This window comes from Helianthus annuus, chromosome 15, assembly GCF_002127325.2.
Source record: "Helianthus annuus cultivar XRQ/B chromosome 15, HanXRQr2.0-SUNRISE, whole genome shotgun sequence".
Classification (NCBI taxonomy): domain Eukaryota; kingdom Viridiplantae; phylum Streptophyta; class Magnoliopsida; order Asterales; family Asteraceae; genus Helianthus; species Helianthus annuus.
The window spans coordinates 46,103,661-46,117,785 of NC_035447.2; the positions used below are offsets into that span (position 1 = coordinate 46,103,661).

Sequence of the window (14,125 nt, forward strand, 5' to 3'; positions counted from 1 at the left end):
GGCAAAACTGACCAAACCACAAGGACCAAAATGGCAGTTTACTCAAAAGAAAAACTATTAGTTTAACATGATACATAGCGTAGTAAAACTGTTTGGTAGAATCTATTATCTATTATATATAATAAATGTGTTAATTTTTGCTGATGTGTCAAGCTAGGAGCCCTCTAAATTTTGCTTTTTGGCGGGAAAATCCCGTCCCTTTTTTCTTTACGAAATGGATCTCCCGAAATCAAAAACCGACCCATATGTTCGGATCTTATAAAAGGCTTCTAATTAGACATTCTTCTCCTTCACCGCTTCATACTTGAAACCCTAATTCTCTCATTCGTTTCCTTCCTCCTCCTACGCTCTAGCCGTATCTGCCCTTTGATTCATTGTTAGGACAACATCGTGGTTTCTCTCCATTGATTCATCTCTAATCGTTCCATTTCACCATCGCAATCTTCATTCAAATCTCTAAATTCTCTCCATTGATTCTTTGTTTTTTTTTTCATATGATTTGTTATAGAACACTTGATTTCAGATTTATATCCTTTGTAAAACCCTAGGTTTCACATTCTATGAAGAAATCATACATCGTGAGTCAACGATCCTGAGATAGCATCATCAGGTATCAAATTAATTTGTTCGTAAGTATTAATATTGTTGTTAATTTTGTTCTTTCTAAAACGTAGCTCTCAATCACACAAACCCTAATCCTAATCATCATCTACTCTCGGACATCATCAGGTTAGTTGTATCAATGTATCATATTTCTTCTTCATCTGTTGAATCTTTTTCATGTTGTTTAGATCTGGTTAATTTGGGATTAGGGTTCTTACAAGTCCATCTCTAACAATCAAAGTCGTGAAGACCATCTCTGATATTATATTGTTAGTATCCGGTTAATTTGGGATTAGGGATTTTACAAGTTATTGTTTAAATTGAAGCTAATCTGTTGCTTTTGAATCATCTACGGTTCGTATTTCCATTGTAGTCAAAATAACTTATTTCTGTCTTAATCTTCGATTTCAGTTATCACGATATTGATAAGAATTGTTTAACAATTTATTACAATATTCTTATGCTTTGAGTCTGTTTTAAGAACCCTAATTATTTTGAACAATGTTTTTACTGGTTCATCTTCTCTGTTTCCACTAGATTAGACAGAAGAGAACTTTGAAGTGTCATTGCAACACAAGGTATCAAATTTTGTGTTTTTTTGGGTAAATTGTTAATATTTTAACCTTATCAAAATTTGTGTTTTTTTGGGTAAATTGTTAATATTTTAACTTTATCAAATTTTGTGTTTTTTTGGGTAAATTGTTAATATTTTGACTTATTCTTGAAACGTATAGCGAACATTATTACAGCCATTGAGAAAATTTCCAAACTTTTTTTGGTTTGTTGTGTTATGTTATGTTTGATTTGAGAAGATTACCGACGCCTTGTGATGGTTGGCTCCTTTATTGTATTTTTTATTTCATATTTGCATTTTTATTGAGATAAATTGATGGAAATAGATTTTTTTTTCAGGTTATAATTCTTTCAAGTGTTACCTTAAGGCTGTCAGAGAACTTTGCTCAAAGCATACTATATATTAATGTTTACGGATGAATAAAAAGTGTATTAGAATGACCAGGAAGAATGTTGGCATGTGACTGGGAAGGTGTACGCCCGATGTCGTTGTAAGTGTTTTTCCCTTCTATATTGTTATTTATGTGGATTTTCAATATAATTATCCAAGGATCGTTCGCATTTTGTATTTATTTGATATTGGGGAAAACATTGAGTGGCGGTTGTTGAAATTATCAAGTACTTTTCTAAGTTGTTAAAATTTCAAAACATCCCATTTTGACAAGTTTAACTACATAATAGTTGTTAAGTTGTGCAGGCTGTGAAAAGCTACCATAAACTTTTGATTATCTTCGGTTAGAGTACAGGTTGATAAAGGAAGTGTGGCCTAGGGTGAATCGATGGTGTAGCGTGATCTCAGGTTCAACGTGTTCGGTGCAGAAAGTACTTGCGGTTCCTTCAAATATCTCGCAGCCGGTGGTCATCAAGAAAGTTATTCGGATGATATATATGGCGACTCTTTTATTCATATGGCTGGCTGTAAAACTAAGATCTTCTCCAGGAAGACGAAATTGTGGGAGGAGGTTTTCAACGAGGTTACCAAGGTAGTCGTTTTAATGTTTGAAATTTATGTTTTAAAATTCGATGTAATTTAATCCAGTTAAGTTTGAATAATTTTTTCCCAGTTTAACATATTATTAAAAGTCAAATCGGTACCTAATTTATTTAAGTGTATTGTTAGTAAGTCATTACCTAATTTATTACATTTGTTCAAGTTTATTTTTAATAAATCGTTACCTAATTTATTACATTTTAGTATTATAATTTAAAAGTCAAATCGTTACCTAATTTATTTAAGTTTATTGTTAGTAAAGCGTTACCTAATTTATAGCATTTATTACATTTATTCAAGTTTATTTTTAATAACCAGTTATTTTATTGTTATAATTTATAACTTTATCTAATTTATTATATTTAAAACCAGTTATTATAGTATTATAATTTATAACTTTATTTTTAAAGACCTTCGTTTACCAGTTATTATAATAGATTAATACATGTCATTAATTAGCTTCCTAAGTTAAATGTACGATTTACAATCACGAATTACTACCAAACAACACTATCAAATCTACACCCACTTGATATACTATCTTTCGTTGCAGGTGAATTATTTAACTGGATCTGTTTCTAGCCAAAAATAAGGATTATGTTGAAGCTAAGCATCAAAATTTATTATCTTCACACAAAATCTTCCAAATTTTCCTCCCTTGGTAAGCCATTTAAGGCATAACTACTCTCTATAATAATTGCAACTTCTTAATGTTCTATATCCTGATGTTCTTGATTGAAAGCATTGTTCTAAAACCTTTTTGTTTCCTTTTTTTCTTCATTTTAATAATGAATTTATCACGTTCGATAACGGGCTAAAAGGCCACCAGGTAACAACCATTTTGACTTATTTTAGTATCTATAAGAATCCCAACTATAAGCTGAGTTCTGTTTAGCGTGTTAAGGATAAAAATTTCGTAGCCTTTTTATTTGAATATTTTCAATGTACATTAGATCTTACTTTATAAAAAAAAATCTGTTACTTTTAGCTGTTTGTAATGACACAATGTTGTTTTGTAATACCACAGATTTTCAAGTTTATTGGAAAAGATCTCTCTTATGTGCAAGTCACTATTGGTACCCTTATCTTTCGTTTGACTTTCTTATTCCTTTTTTTTTCAATTTAAGTGATGATTTGGAGTTTTCGATACATATATAGATGGGTTGATTTCTGTATGTTTTTATATTTGATATGTCAAGTGTTAATTCGTGATCTTTGAAGTAGTGATCGTTGATGATTGTGATTAGGGTTGTGGATACTCACGGCGGAGTAGTACCAGTATAAGTAAACTTGGTATTTCATTTTTGCTACCGTCGTTGCGGCTATCGGTGGTTCTATTTTCGGCTATGATCTCGGTGTTTCCGGTAAGTTTTCCTTTGATATCCTTTTCTATTCATCTCTCGTGAGATTTGTGTGATTGGGTGTTGAAAATATAACAATTCAAATTGTTATCTAAGTTATTTATTTCTTTTGTGTAGATAGATGTTAATGTTAATTAGAGACTTGATGCGCCCATGATAAAGTCTGAAATAATTGCGTTTGAACTGGGCTTGAAGCAGGTTTGTGGTATTCATGGGCTGCTGTGATCATGTTGTTGTGTTCATAGGCTGCTAAGTAATGGGCCGGGCTTCTATAGAAGACACATGTTATTCCGGGAGCGCCTCGCTGAAAATAAGGTCAAATAAAATTAACAACTTATAAGGAAACGAGTCAAATGGGTCAAAGGATTGACCTAAATCATTTAAATAAAAAATATTTTCTGAGCATAATAAACATTTTTTTCAATATGTTTAACACTGATTATTTATATTCTGTTGTTCTCCAGGAACTATGTGGAGGAGGTGCTATTCTTCAGTTGGTTCAAAACACCCTAAAACTGCCAGAACATGATGATCCACTTCTTGCAAGTGTCGTTGATAGGCTTAAATCAAAAGTTTTATCTATAGTAAGCCCAATCATGTGTAGGCATTATCTACATAAGTAACGGAACGTTTCTTTTATTTCAGGGTTTATGTTTAAATGTATTTTTTTTAAAAAATAAAAAACATATCATTTCTCAACACACATATTCATAAAAAAGATTTAAGGGTGTGTTGATGACTATTGAACCCGTATATTATTGTTGTTTTTTATTGTAATTTAAATTTTCCTACCCGGGGAATAACCTAGTATTATCTATAATCTTAAAGGGAGGAAAGTCAGTAGAATTTCCCACCGACCCCCTTACCTTTGAACATTTGCCTTTTTAACCTTTTTACTATTAATTCATTTTTACACTTGAAATTGCAATTTTAATTAGACTACCATTTGTATTGTTAACCTTTTCACTATCAATCTGTTTTTACACTTTCTTAACATTTGAAAATTACAATTTTAATCCCTAGACTACTACTTTATTTTACAAGTATTATAACCCATAGACTACTATTACAAGTTTTACAACAACTTTTAAAATTTGCATTTTCAACGCCTGCACTACTACTCCATTTTGTGCATTTGTCTCTTTTGTTCCTTTACTTAAAAAAAACTATTTTTATATGTGTATTTTTATGTACGGGTCGGTATAAGTTCGAGTTGGTAAACGTTTCAAAGTAAACTCTTTTTGGAAACTCCATTTTGTGTTTGCCCCTTTCATTCCTTTAATTTAAAAAACTATTTTTACATTCGTATCTTTATGTACGTGTCAGTATAAATTCAAGTGGTATATCGCATTAATTTTTTTCGGAAACAAGTCAGGTATTTGCCTCTTTCGTTCCTTTACTTAAAAAAACTATTTTTATGTGCATATTGTTATATATGTGTCGGTATAAATTCGAGTTAGTATACGTTTCGAAGTAAACTTTTTTTGAAAACTTGATTTTTTGTGTTTGCCTCTGTCATTCATTTACTTCAAAAAAGTATTTTTTACGTGTGTATTTTTATGTACGTGTTGGTATAAATTCAAGTTGGTATACATTTCGAAGTAAACTTTTTTTGAAAACTTGATTTTTTGTGTTTGCCTCCGTCGTTCATTTACTTAAAAACTATTTTTTGTGTTGGTATAAATTAAAGTTGGTACACGTTTCGAAGTAAACATTTTTTGGAAACTTGATTTTTTTTGTATATGCCTCTTTTGTTCCTTTACTTAAACAAAAACTATTTTTTACGTTCGTATTTTTATATACATGTCGGTATTAATTTGAGTTGGTATACGTTTCGAAGTAAACCCTTTTTGAAACAAATAAGGTAAAATATTATATGTTTCCGTTCTTATTTTATATACACTAGAATTACGACCCGCCGCAATGCGGCGGAGATTCTTTAGTTAAATAACTAAATCGATTTAGGACGCGCACGTTATGTTGAACCTGTCAAACGGGAAAAAAATAGACGATGTAAAAACGTTCACCCACACACGCACGTTGCGTCGTGTTAACTCGCAAAATTTAGAATGAAACGTAAAAAGCTAAACCAAAGACGCACGTTGCGATGTGTTAAGTCACAAAATTTTGAACGAAGCATAAAGCGAAAAATTTACGGAAAATGAAAATTATAAAGGACCAAAGTTGAAAGTAAAAAAAAATGTGAAGATAGATTGCAAAAGATAGAAAGTTTTGTGTTAAAAGTAAAAAAAACAAATAATTTTGGATTAAAAGTAATTTATAAAACACTTTTGGGTGAAAAGTGAAAAAATAAAAAAAAATTATTTTTGAAAAACCCTTAAAGCCAAGGTTACAGCAACCATATGCATAACCATTTTTTTTTTGAAAAACCCCCCAAAGCCAAGATTACAACACATAAGTAAAAAAAATCAAAGTGGTTAAATCGCAAAAGATGAAAACTTTTGAATTAGAAGTAAAAAATCAAATTAATCAAAGGGGTTAAATTACCAAATATTAAAACTTTAAACTTAATTTGTCAAAGATTAAAACTTTAGGGTTAAAAAGGAAACAAAGTTAAAAAATTTTAAACTTAAATTGTCAAAGAATAAAACTTTAGGGTAAATTGTCAAATATTTAAACTTTAGGGTTAAAAAAGAAACAAAGATTAGAAGTTTATACTTAAATTATCAAACATTAAAACTTTAGGGTTAAAAGTGAAAATTTCCTTTTTTTTTGAAAGACTCCCAAAGCTATATGTACAACCAACATGTGCACAAACTTGTTGGTTCTTTATATAGGTTTTAATATCTAGTTGTTCTACGTTTCGCCGTAAATCTAGTTCCGAATTGAGTGGGGTCAAATATAATACGTATTCATTCGACGGTATAAATTAGAGTTACTCTACGTTTCAACCACATCACAACTTGCTACAAGTAAAATTTCAATCCTTAATGTGACTGTCTCTTTTGATTACATGTGTCAGTTTTTCCTTTATATGTTTTATGCCTCTTTTTTGTACATATCTTATGTATGAGTGGGGTTACATATGGATACGTTATGATTGTACAATAAAAATTCGATTGCTTTAGGTAATTTTGATCCAATCACAATGCTGTTGAGTTAAATTGGATACGTCAAAACACGCGCTTTCACATGGTTAACACACCACATAACGCTTGAACAAATCCATTCGATATTTAAAATGTATTTGCGCCGCAATGCGCACGAGTCTAATTACTAATTAGATATTCATAAGCCCATGGCTTTATAGCCTAGTGGTATCTTGGGGGTGAGATATGGCTTTGGGACCAATAGGTTCTGAGTTTGTTTCTCACAAGGGGGTTTTTCTCATATTTATTGGGTTTTCTCCTGAATTTGTGTATATGCATTTTGCCTAGTGGAGATGGATATGATCGGGTAGTTCTGCTGGTATCACGATGATACTTTAATAGTTCGTTAGTGATCCAAATTTGCTGTTAAAAATAAGTTAGATATTCATAATTTAACATTTATTGTTACGTTCTCTGTTCAACTTTAGTTCACTTTATTATTTTCATCTGTTTATTGGAAAAAGGAATTGATGTTTGATAGGGGAGTTCCAAGAGCACAATATGCAAGAAAGGGTTGCCACCCTAGCCATGTGCAACTGTGCAACACCTCATGAATCACCAATAATGTCATTCACATGCATATATAAGTTGATGTGATACTATCATTTATGCTGATGAATTCACATATAACAATATCTTTCAGACACTTGAGACGTACACGTATTTATGGTTTGAGTTGTTCAAACATAAATGTATTATGATGCATTAGACTAGCTATTGGTTCCGGTAAGCATCCGAATTCATCCCGCTGTAATATCATTCTATCTGGTGTTGACTGAGAATTGGATAAAGCTCTCGGTAAAGCTACCTAACCCTGTTGTGGTCCAGGTAAGGTGAGCAGGGGCTTCCACGAATTTTCATTTTTTTTTATTTTTTTTGTTTATTCTTTCTAAATTTGTAAACTAATATTAATAGAAAACTAATTTTTATAAAATATCACATTAAAATAAAAAGAGTGCAACCATCAAATAATTAATGCTAGTCTAATACAAGATTACCGGGTCGTCTAGCCCACAAATGCTCGACCAACTCATGGTAAAGGTTTCCGTGTATCTTATGGTTCTTGATATTCTATATGTTTTGGAGTTTTTGTTCATCAATGATTGTCGATTCACCCTGTGAGACATCACCTTGTTAGTTTTGACAAATAGCTATGCATTGGTCCTCGAGAATCATGTTATGTAGAATTAGACAAGTGTAGACGACATCCATTATTTTCTCTAGTGTCATAAATGGGTTGACAATTAAATGAAATCTTTCTTTAGAACTCTAAACGCTCTTTCAATATCTTTGCTTGTTATTTCTTGCTTCTTTGTAAAGTATTTTCGTTTGTCATCAATTTAGATAAAAAAGTTTGAACAAATGTCGACCACTCGTTGTAAGTACCATCAACCAGGTAGTAGCCATACTTAAAATGTTCCCCGTTTACATAAAACGATTGTGCGGGCATAACCCCGTCGATAATGTCATCGAATATTGGGATTTATCGATAACATTTAGGTCGTTATTTGACCCAGCAACTCCAAAAGCGCATGTCAAAACTAAAGATCATGTGAGGCCACAACTTCAAGTAAAATTGTCAGGCCGGAGTGGTCACCTTGGTGGAACTGACCTCGCCAAGCTGTATGACACATTGCCCATCCAACATGCGTATAGTCGAGGCTACCGAGCATTCCAGGAAAACCATGTTTTTCACCGTGAACCTCGTATATGCGTTGGATATCAAACAATGTTGGTTCACGCAAATATCGTCATGAGTAAATGGATATGATACCTACGTACAGATATATAATTTAAACATGTGTTGTCAAATTTAAACTGAAGATTTTAAAAAATAACATTTAAGTAAAGATATACATACATTGACAAAAAAGTGTAGTGAATTGCGCTCAATTTTTCGGACATTTCTAGATATTCATCCATTTCGTCTGACAAAATCTCATACGTTAGTAGCCATAGAGCGGCAGTACATTATTGTATAGAAGTGAACCCGAGTCTACCTCTCGCATCTTCCCTTTGTTGAAAAAAAGAATCGCTCAACAGATCATTCACGAAAATGCATAAATAATTGTCTACACATTCAAAAATGTTGCCTAAAATGTTTTTCATCGTAAACGGGACCGGGGCTAAAATAGTGATGTATCAATGTTTTGTTAGCTCCCTCTCGATTACAATCAAGTGATGGCTGTCTCATTAGCCCTTGTCGCCTTTGAGACCGCTCAACCAAGTAGTTAACCGTTATCATACCTGCTTCAATAATGAGATCGTTTTCTTCGGAAGAAACGGATAAAGAAAATGCATTCCATTCCATTTTTTGTGAACATATAGAGAAATTTGGGAGTAAATAGGGGTTTTTAAAAAGAAAATGGGAAATTTGGGTAAGAAATGAATATTTATAGAAATTTTGGATTTTTTTTTATAAATGTAACGGTCGGCACAAATATCTACACACCCCAACGTTCGAATTCTTTCACTAGCCCCCTCACTTTGGCATGCTCTTGCCCCCGTTAACAGCTCGATGTTGTGGTGTTCGCCACCTGGCTAGCGGCTTCGCAATGGGTAGTCTTAGTGGTCTGCACCATTGTTTAATTTTAGCAACTTCAAAAGCTTAATTACATGTAGATCAACAGTGTAATTTTGAAATAATTAACAATAAGTAAAAACTCTAAAAACACTACTAGAAAACTGCTACTATTCCTAGTTTCCTATGAAAAATTTCTACGCATTTTCTACGAACGAATATGCCGACACTTTTCCCACGAAATTCTGACGCACTAGAAAGGATCTTAGTCTTGGTCGACTTTGATTGTTTTTATAGTTATCCCTTTGTATTTATTGTCTGCATTCAACTTGTTCATGGTTTAATAATGTATTTATTGTCTGCATTCAACTTGTTCATGGTTTAATAAGGGCAGGCAGGGTGGAGCCGTGATGGGCCTCCAAAACACTGCCGCCACCATTACTTTTCACGCGTGAAAAGTTGTTTCCGTGGAAAAGTTCACGCGTTGAATTTTGTTGAGTTTGTGACCGTTGGCATTATTTGACCGTTTTTGAACGGTAATGTTTAATAAAAAAAAACCTTTAAACCATTTATATATACTTCACAATTTTTAACCATTTCACCCACACCAAAACACAAACACATATAACACATTCTACATATTTCTCAAATGGATTTTCCTACGGATTCGACGTTTCCGATGGACAGCGATAGCGATACCCAGTCGTCTTTTGACAATGAGACTGTAACACCCCGAAATCGGGAATTTGGTAATTAAACCATGTTAATAATAAAAGAACAGGTAAAATAATGTTAGTGGTAAAAGTAAACCCGGTGAATATTAGGAATTTAATACATAAACCTAATATTAAATAAAAAGTGAATAAAAGCTTTTGAGGAAATAAAGATTATAAGAGGCCCGATTTAACGGGACTTAAAACAAAACAAAGTAGTATCTCCCCCGAACCCGCTAAGTAAACTAAGAATGTTTAACCTAGTTAAAAAGGGGTAAATATTATTGAAAATAAGTAAGTTGTGGCCTACTTAATAACTAACTAAACATAAGGGACCAAAATGGAAAACTTGGAAGTTTAGTTATTAAAAAAAAAGAAACAAAACAAAACACACACTAAGTGTGTGTTCTGGAATGAACGACCAGGAGAAGCAAAGGGTGCCAAACCCTAGTTCATCGAATAACATCAAATTGAAGGGCTAATCGGGGCTCAAATTCATGAATGAACGCGGATTAATGATCACTCAAGCTAGAAGATCATAAGGTATGTCGAATTCTTGACATTCGTGAAGTTGGAAAATTTGAAGAAACATCATAATCTGCAAATTTTGTGTTAATCATAGAAGTTATGGCTGAACTATGATGTAAAGTTGCTTAGGAACAAAACCCTAAGTGTAAATTATACATGTGTTGTCAAGATTTGAATGTCTAGATGATTTACTACACTTAGATAAGTAGGGTTCGAAATTATGATTAGGATGATGATGATATATGTATGCTTAGAATCATCATATTGAATAGTAGAAGCAAGATACTTGAACAAATTATTAGTTGAGTGTATGTTCTATACAAGAATTGAAATGGGTTTTGTATGTTATGATGAAATCGGTAATTTCAAATCATGTTAATAGATGAATGAAATCGTGTTATGCACTAGTTTATATGAAGAATTTGAATATATTAGGTGTTCGGATGAATGCTAGTGATATGATGAAACGGGTCTCACTTATAGATGAGAACCCTTAGTTCTTGCAAAATGAGTGAATAAATTAGTTTTGATAATCGTTTGAACTAGTTGAAGTGTTGAAAATGCAATGGACTTGGTTAGAACTTTAGTTAAAACGGTGGCCTAAAAATAATGCCTACCGGATAATTAATGAAATGCCTAAACTAGTTGTCGAGCTTGAATGTGCATTTATAAGCTAATGGGCGTTTGACTTTTAAAAGTCAAACTGACCTCCAATACGATAAATGATAATGTGATATGAAATGTGTAAGGTGGAATAATTGTATTAAATTATGGTTAATCTAACCACCTTGTGAATATTGAATAATAGTTTGGCGCTTAACAAGCTAGGTGGAAGCAAGGGGAGAAAACGGGTCAAACGAATCAAGTATGAGAAGGAAAAGAGCATAACCGGATGCAAGGTAAGTAAAGCTTACACCTTCTAGAATAGAATACTTACTTGTATAATGGATAGCATTGTGAATAATAAAATGGACATGGTTTTCGCGGACGTTTTGTCAACAAAATAGTTGTTGACAGCAAGCAGGTCCGTATTTGCAGAAATTGTTTCGGGGTCTTAAACACTTAGTTTTGAATCAATATTTGGTCAGAAGTGGTATAACAATATAAATGATGATTGGTAATTTTTATAAACTTTTCGGAAGTTGTTTAACGTGGTTTTCGCAGACGTTTTGTCAACAAAATAGTTGTTGACAGCAAGCAGGTCCGTATTTGCAAAAATTGTTTCGAGGTCTTAAACACTTAGTTTTGACTCAATATTTAGTCAGAATTGGTATAACAATATAAATGATGATTGGTAATTTTTATAAACTTTTCGGAAGTCGTTTAACGTGGTTTTCGCGGACGTTTTGTCAACAAAATAGTTGTTGACAGCAAGCAAGTCCGTATTTGCAGAAATTGTTTCGAGGCTTTAAACACTTAGTTTTGACTCAATATTTGGTCAGAATTGGTATAACAATATAAATGATGATTGGTAATTTTTGTAAACTTTTCGGAAGTTGTTTAACGTGGTTTTCGCGGACGTTTTGTCAACAAAATAGTTGTTGACAGCAAGCAGGTCCGTATTTGCAGAAATTGTTTCGAGGCCTTAAACACTTAGTTTTGACTCAATATTTGGTCAGAATTGGTATAACAATATAAATGATGATTGGTAATTTTTGTAAACTTTTCGGAAGTTGTTTAACGTAGTTTTCGCGGACGTTTTGTCAACAAAATAGTTGTTGACAGTAAGCAGGTCCGTACTTGTAGAAATTGTTTCGGGGTCTTACACACTTAGTTTTGACTCAATACTTGGTCAGAAGTTGTATAATAATATAAATGATGATTGGTAATATTATGTATTGTTAAGTGTTACAAATACAGGCAATCGGAACGTATGAGCATGTTTTGCCAAGGTTGGCGAAAGGTAATGCAATGTATTAAAAACGAGTCAATGTTGACCCGTGCCAGGTACGCACAAGGAATGATACTCTCGTGAAGGGTACATGTACCAACCATAATATGGATTATGGTTGGAGGAAATAAGAGTTTTTTTTAGAGTTGATAAAATTATAGTTTTGACATAAATACCCATAACGGGTCAAATAATTCGGTTTAAGAACCGGAAATTTGAATTCGAAGGAAACAAGAATTTTGAATTGGATGGAAATATGTTTATAACTTGTTGTGAAACTGTCAAAACTAACTTTTATGTTGGTTTTGATTTTAGGAATGTCTTATGGAACTCCGGATGAGGATCAAGCAAGAAAGGAGAACCGAACACATGTCTTGAAGCTTCCGCAACGATCTTATTTTGTTCTAGTTTAAAAAGTGGATATTGTAAACACTTGAAATTATATTTTGGAATGTTTTTAAATTATGTAAGAAGTTTAACTTGGAAAAGTTTTTGTAAGCTTGCATTTTCGTATAAAATGCGTGTTTAATATTATAATATTGACTAATAGAGACGGGTCTTACAGAGACGCTTAAATATTTTGTGTCGGTGTATAACGGACTTGAATCAAGTTCGTCCCGCCCAAAGAAGAAGATGGTGGATCGTGATCGTATACATGCCAATGAAGTGTTAATGAACGATTATTTTATGGAGAATCCGGTCTACAATGTCGAAACGTTTAGAGATCCGTTTCGTTTACCAAAAGAATTATTTTTAAAGATTGTTGGAGACATCGAAGCAACCGAAGAATGGTTTCAAGAAGGTTACGATGCGAGGGGCAAACCAAGTTTTGCACACGTCGCCGTTGTTCCAAACCGTAACGGATGGTACTGCACGCTTCTGTCCATTCTATGTTAACGGACGATATTACAGACGAGGCTTTCTTCTTGTGAATGGTATCTACCCATCATGGTCTGTTTTTGTGAAAGCTCCTTCATTTCCTGTCGAGGCTAAAGAAATCGTGTTCAAAACGTTGCAAGAAAAGGTGTTGAGAGGGCTTTTGGTGTTTTAAAGGGTAGATGAGGCATACTAAGCCGACCGGTTCGTGTGATGAACAAGAAATCAATACATAGCATAGTATATGCATGTATCATATTACACAATATGCTAATCAAAGAAGACGAACGTGCAATATCTCCGGATTGGGTGTCAGATCCTCCTACACAAGTTCACATTCCAGAAAATATCCAACAAGACTTGCGTGATGAAGAAACTCACTTTCGGTTGAGATACGATTTAATCGAACTAGTAGGTTCTTTAGGTCTGGAGTTTCCTGATTCGGATGAGGAGTAGAGTTTCTTTATTATTTTTTTAATTGTAGTCTAAAATATTTCTAGTATGTTTAATTGAACTAGTATGTTTTAATTTTAATGAAATTTATAATTTTAGTGTTTTATTGTTAATTTATAATTTAAAAAAAATTTGTGAGTGATGGAATTCCATCACTAGTGATGACCACCCCCACTAAAAAAAGGTTGTGAGTGATGGAATAATGGTTGATGACATGGCGGAACTTGATTGGATGTTGTGAGTGATGAGTGATGACCACCCCCACCCCCTAAGGCCATCCGTAGCCATAAGGCCCCTTTGTGGGCGTTATGCGACATGTGGCACGCCATGTCATCACGGGGCTTTATGGGGCGTTATGCAACTTGAGGCCGTAGTCATAAAGCCCCTTTGTCATCATTACTCAATTAATTAATTTTCAATTTTTTTTAATTAATTTCTAACTTTTTTAAATTTAAACCCTTTAATGTTAAATAAAAAACATTAAATAAAATAAGTTTTCATAATT

At 33.0% G+C, this 14,125-nt stretch overlaps 2 long non-coding RNA genes across 2 annotated transcripts; both read left to right on the forward strand.

The window, feature by feature from the left end:
* Window positions 1-483: 483 nt before the first annotated feature.
* On the forward strand, window positions 484-834 carry LOC110906552. The gene is made up of 3 exons (XR_002573856.2): window positions 484-610; window positions 675-729; window positions 813-834. It is a non-coding gene; the product is annotated as an uncharacterized LOC110906552 (long non-coding RNA).
* Window positions 835-10,277: 9,443 nt separating this feature from the next.
* Window positions 10,278-12,753, forward strand: LOC110906556. The gene is made up of 2 exons (XR_004881939.1): window positions 10,278-10,415; window positions 11,209-12,753. It is a non-coding gene; the product is annotated as an uncharacterized LOC110906556 (long non-coding RNA).
* The last annotated feature ends 1,372 nt before the right edge of the window (window positions 12,754-14,125 follow it).